This window comes from Dendropsophus ebraccatus, chromosome 3 (genome assembly GCF_027789765.1).
Source record: "Dendropsophus ebraccatus isolate aDenEbr1 chromosome 3, aDenEbr1.pat, whole genome shotgun sequence".
In the NCBI taxonomy this organism is placed as follows: domain Eukaryota; kingdom Metazoa; phylum Chordata; class Amphibia; order Anura; family Hylidae; genus Dendropsophus; species Dendropsophus ebraccatus.
In genome coordinates, this window is record NC_091456.1 from 39,942,021 (window position 1) to 39,948,223 (window position 6,203).

The window sequence follows — 6,203 nt, forward strand, 5'->3', positions numbered from 1 at the left end:
ATGTTTGCCCAATATGTTCCTGAAGTTGGAGCAAAGCCAGAGACAGGTAATGTTTAAGTTTACCTCTTCTGGCAAATACTCAAACATTTAAAGGAAAGCAATAGATCACACAGAAAAAAATTACAATGGTTTGATTCACAGCTCTCCCTCATCTAGTCACTAAATAATAGAGTAAGAATTACAGGTAAATTAAAACTGCCATCTTACAAAAATATTTTAAAAGGATATGTGAAGGTAAGCTGCATAAAAAAGGTAGAATATTCACAATGAGACCTTTTCATGTCACTGCTACAATTAACATTTTTATTTCTCATTTTCATTCTTTTTTTTATTGCATTTTTTTACTTTCAGGTAAATTTCCTGAATATGTATTTACATTTAAATTTCTGGTCTATTTGCTGAAAAAAATGTTGACTAGGTACTTAATTTCATACTGAAGTTTTGAAATGCATGTAATATAATATTCCTTAATTTCATACACATGAATGTATATGAATGTATATTACATTATATTGCTTTATAAGATATGTATAAATATATTTTTTTGTATTTTTGCAGGATTGTATAACACAATCCTTACAAATAAGTTCCTCAATTCTTCTTATAAGAAAGATAATTAGAAAATTACGGAAAGTGTATCTACACTCCTCAACATTGAGACTGCAACACCAAGAAGGGAAAATTGTAGAATTATGGAAATTGCAGGATTAATTAACATGTAGATGATATGCAAACAGAAAAATGGAAACAAAATATTTAAATCACCTTGATTTATTCGGTGTCAAGTGTGGTGGCCACATGCAGAAATATACACACTTAACACACCTTGGCATGCTATTAATAAGGTTATTAGTGGTTGTCTGAGCAATGTTCTCAATGTACTTGGGCATGTAAATCATCAAAATCCACTCCTAGCAGCAACCTTTGTATTTTGCAAACCAATGACACCCCAGATAGGAGACAAGTCCAGAGACACTGCAGGTCATGGTAGTATGGTTAGGCCATAAAGGCTGCTCAAAGTAGCATAAACACTGGTTCTGCGATCAAATCAATGTAATGTTGAGCTGTTAATGTACCTGGAATTAAGACTAGAGCAGTGCTTCTCAAACTTTTTCTACTGGAGCCTCACTCGACAAACAAAATGATACCTGGGCCTCCCCAGACTGACCAAGAGGATGCTGGGGCCTCACCATCTGGGGTTGAACTTAATGTAAATGTAAAAACTATTGCTTAGTCTACCCTTCATTTGTCTTCTAAACTCTGTATACCATCTAAAAAGTGCAGAATGAGCCAACAATGTTCCTAAACCAGAGATTTTTGCAGTCGGAAAGGATTGTGCAGCTTAAAGTCACTTTTGTGAAAACTACCTTTCCACCTGTGCCTCACCAGCAACTAGAGGCCGCCTCACTGTGGAGGCCTGCCTCACAATTTGAGAAGCTTGGGACTAGATGGATCTGGCTACCGTACACAATGCCATACCACACCATAATCCTGGGTGTGACATTCCCTTCTAAACATTGAAATTATCATACCAAGAAGGACAAGCCCTAAGGTTATGGTGCAGATTAATGGAGGCTAAAGACTTGTATGGAGACCATTTGGGCAATACTATAAGGAGGCCATCATGAGGGGACATCAAACTGATCCTACTCACAGGATTATAGCGTGGGGTGGCAAAATGTACAGTAGGCAGGTCCCTCTAGTCTTCATTCTAGGTACACTAACAGCTCAGTATTACATTGATTTGGTCATGGAACCAGTGCTTGTTTTACTGTGAGAAACCTGTGTGGCCTAAACATGCTACCATAGCCAGCAATGTCTGTGGACTTGGCTTCCAAGGAGCACATCTGGGACATTATTGGTCCACAATTACAAAGGGAGCTGTCAGCAGCTTATCTTTTGATTTGTGTGCCCAATTGTCCTTGGACAGCCATGAAAAACCTCACTGATAGTATGCCAAGCCATGTACATTCATGTATTTCTGTTTTGAATATTATGTTTCTATTTTTCATCGTTTGTATACCAATAACACGTCTATCGATCCTGTAATCTCTATAATCCCTATAATTCCTTTGCTTTTCCTGGTGTTGGAATTTCAATGTTGAGAGGTGTAAGTGTTAGAGCGAGTTTAAAAACTGGACTGGACTCAAAATTATTTAGAAAGCTGTACCTACCCTTAACTCAGCCCTCCCATTTAGATTTATTTTTTTGCTTATGTTTTCTTTCTCCTCAACTACTAAGACTAATAACATATGAGGATGGATGAGGTAAAGGATGTCAGATTTCAAGTTAAAGGAGAAGTCCGGCATCAGGCCAAAAACTTTTTTCGGGTTGGGAGTGGGGAAACGTAAGAAAGAAGTCATATTCACCTGTTCTAGTGCCCGTGCAGCGCAGCGTCCCGCTCCTAGACCCCAGCTCCCCACCGGCTTCTTAGCTCCCCATCGGCTATGTCATGACCCAGGTGATGGATGCCCGCTCAGCCAGTCAGTGACTCGGGTGGGACACCGCTGCAATCACCGATTGGCTGAGTGGGCTAAATCCTACCTGTCTGCAATGTTAAACCCAGATTGTGACCTACACAGAACCCGTGAGAAGATGACAGCTGGAAGGATCCCAGAGCTCTGTAATGCGGCGCAGTGCAGGCTCGGGTGTGGTAAGCATATTGGCTTTTTTTAATCCCCCCCCCTTGCCTATAGTGAATTTTTTTGCCCTTTGCTGGACTACTTTAAAAAAAAAGTGGGTCTAAAAATCATTTTACTACCTAAAGAAAGCTTAATAAAATCAAGACACCAACCTTTGCTTTTAAAGTGTCTGACTGAAGGCAGATTTTCTGAGCTAGTTGTGCTGGTTGAAAAAAAAAAAAACGGGCTAAATGCAAAAATTCCAGCCAATACAGAGAGCCACGGCTCAATGTGTCCGTCAATCACATGACTGCCTTCTCTCTGTGAGCACCCAGATGGCCTGGGATACACAGGACTTCCTGTTTTCTGTTTCCTGTTTTTGGTAAAAAAAAAAAAAACAGTCAGAAAACAGGAAGTGCTGTGTTTTCGATGATAGCTAAAAAAATAATGAATGTAAATTGCAAAGTTGCTTTATAACACATCTGCTGTTGACTTAGATTTTGAAAGTTATAACGACAGTGACACTTTAAGGATTTTTATATTCTTTCCTATTCATTTCCTAAATATTTCCTCTTCCTCTAAAAGTACACATTTCATATAGGGCCATGGGTTTCTGTTTGATAGTTTACTCAGTCATTAAGAATACCTTATATACCAATACATTTAATACACTAACTGTCTTCCCCTTCCTTTTTGTAAGAATGGAGATCACTACTTTCACCCTACAATAAAAAACAAGCGACTGAGTTTATCCTGGTGGGGCTCACGAGTGATTTGCAGCCGTACCTTTTCACGTTTTTCCTTCTGATCTATCTTCTTACATTGACAGGAAATGTGCTGATTACTCTGACAATCACCTTGGAGTCTCAGCTTCAGTCTCCCATGTACCTTTTTCTCCATCACCGAAGTCTTTTACGTGACGACTACGCTTCCTCGCATGCTTAGAGACTTTATCCATATCGACAAATCGATTTCTTTTGCTGGATGTGCGGCACAACTTTATTTTTTTAGCTTCCTTGGTGCAGCGGAATGCTTTATTCTTGCTTTTACGGCATATGATCGGTACGTGGCTATTTGCCATCCACTTCAGTATGTTACTATAATGACAAAGAGGAAGAGCTTACAACTTTCAGTGGCATCATGGTTAGGTGGTATGTTTCTACCTATGGCCAACATTGTGCTTGTCTTTTGCTTACCATACTGTGGCTCCAACGTTGTAGACCACTTCTTCTGTGATGTTCTTCCGGTGATGAGACTGGCCTGTACAAACACATATGCTAATGAAATTGGTATCGTGGTATATAGTTTTGTTGTTGTACCGTTACCATTCTTACTTATACTAGTGTCTTATATACATATTCTCATTGCTGTATTTAAAATCCACTCGGCCTCTGGGCGCAGCAAAGTATTTTCCACGTGTGGATCTCATCTCACATCTGTCAGTTTATTCTATGGATCAGCTACTATAACCTGAGAATAAAACCTATCGACGCACAAAGAGGTGCTAAAGCTTTGTCTCTTCTCTACTTAGTTTTTGTCCCGATGTTGAATCCTTTGATATATGTATGATATGATGTATTGTCAAATGGGTTATCCGAGACATTAAAGGGATTGTTCACCATAATTTTTTTTTCTTTCAAAACTGGTGCCACAAAGTGCCAGAGATTTGTAATTTACTTCTATTAAAAATTCTTGAGTCTTCTAATACTTATCAGCTGCTTTATGTCCTGCAGGAAGTGGTGTATTATTTCCAGTCTGACACAGTTCTCTCTGCTGCCACCCCTGCCACCTCATGTCAGGAGCTGTCTAGAGCAGTAGCAAATCCCCATTAAAAAAAAAAAAAACCTCTCCTGCTCTCCAGACTGGAAAAAATATACAACTTCCTGCAGGACATACAGCAGCTAAAACGTACTGGAAGACGTGAGATTTTTTTTAATAGAATTAAATTACAAATCTCTGGTGCTTTCTAGCACCAGTTGATTTGACAGAATTTTTTGGGGGGTGAGCAACCCCTTTAAGAAATCAAATCATGTGGTACAAAATGTGGTTATATACATAAATAAAGATATATGTTTTGGTGCTTTCTTTTATCTCCAAGTTAGTCCTGCTCACACTGCTCACTATGCACTGAGACTTCCTGGATGGGGGAGATTTCCTGCAGATCTTCTCTGCTTCTGCCCACTACTCTTCCTAGTAGTCTGCATCCTCGCCAAGCTCATCTTATTGGCAAGTTGGATCCCTCACTAGAAATATATACGGCTCCCTTAAGGCTTTAGGCTGTGTTCACACTCTTCCATGTTTAGCGTCCCACATGCCTCTTCATAACAGGGCATGCTAGAGAATAGTGAATAGTGAAACAGATATTGATGAGGGGAGGGCTATCCGAGCTGTTCTTGTGTCACGCTGAATACCTAAAGCCCTCCGAATAACAGCACATACTATTGCAGTATTGTTGCATTTTCTGTACAATCACAGTAAATTATGCCATTATACTGAAACTTCACAAAATCACTATTAAAATGTGACACTACTACAACAGTACCACAACAGTCTGCACAAGACTGTGGGAGGGCTAAAGAGGACTGCAGGTGGGCTAGCAGGGAAGAAGACAGTCACATCGCATACACATAGGTAAGCATAAAGCAGATCACAAGATGGATGGACAACACCTGACATAGAGGAGAACCAAAAGACTGCTCTGGAGGTCTCCTCACTGGCTACTGCAGCACTAAAACAGTAGGGAACATCTCATAACAGTAAAATTGATCAATCAACCAGGTACCATACAGAATTTATAGCCAAGAAGAATGTTAGTTGGAAAGTGCCTTAAAAGGGAAATTGTCAGCCAGAGAACACATCCCAAACTGCTCACATACTTAAAGAGTAACTGTCATGTTTTTTTTTATTGCAGAAATCAGTAGTATAAGCGATTTTAAGAAACTCTGTAATAGGTTTCATCAGCCAAAAAAGCCTCCTTCTGTACTCAAGAAGCAATCTCCCAGCCTCCCCCCCTGACTTCTTATCTGTGCATTATCAGGCAAACACGTCTTCATTACAGAGAAGCCAGTGAAGACGGGCTCTGCTCTCTCCATTGTAAGCCTGTGGAGGGGGGAGGGGCCAAGGGTGATGAGGGAGCAGGAAGAGGTGACATGAAGGTCAGCTGTTTGTAGACTCTCTGGGCACCTAAAACGCTAAATTCAGGTGTCAGAAAGGTCAGTGCTTATCTATGAACTTACTGAGAGAAGATTGCAGGGTGTTGTGCTGTGCAGAAATCCTCAGTGCTCAGTCACTCCTAACAGCCCCTCCCCTCTCCATAGCCACATAATGGAGACAGAAATCCTGCTTCATTTGATGTGAGGGGGGAGGCTGGGAGATTGCTTTTTCAGTACAGAAGAAAACTCTTTTAGTACATAAAACCTATTACAGAGTTTCTTAAAATCGCTTGTACTGTTGATATTTAATGTTTTCAGAAAGATGACCCTGAAATGACAGTTACGTTTTAACCATGTCAATGCTTTAACAACTTTAAGGGTAGCTTCACACATACCGGATCCACAGCGGATTTCACGCTGCGAGTTTGCA

The 6,203-nt window shown here is 40.1% G+C and overlaps 1 pseudogene; it reads left to right on the top strand.

Annotated features, from left to right (window-relative positions):
- LOC138786434 (olfactory receptor 10A7-like) lies at positions 1-4,190 on the top strand (annotated as a pseudogene).
- Positions 4,191-6,203: the final 2,013 nt, after the last annotated feature.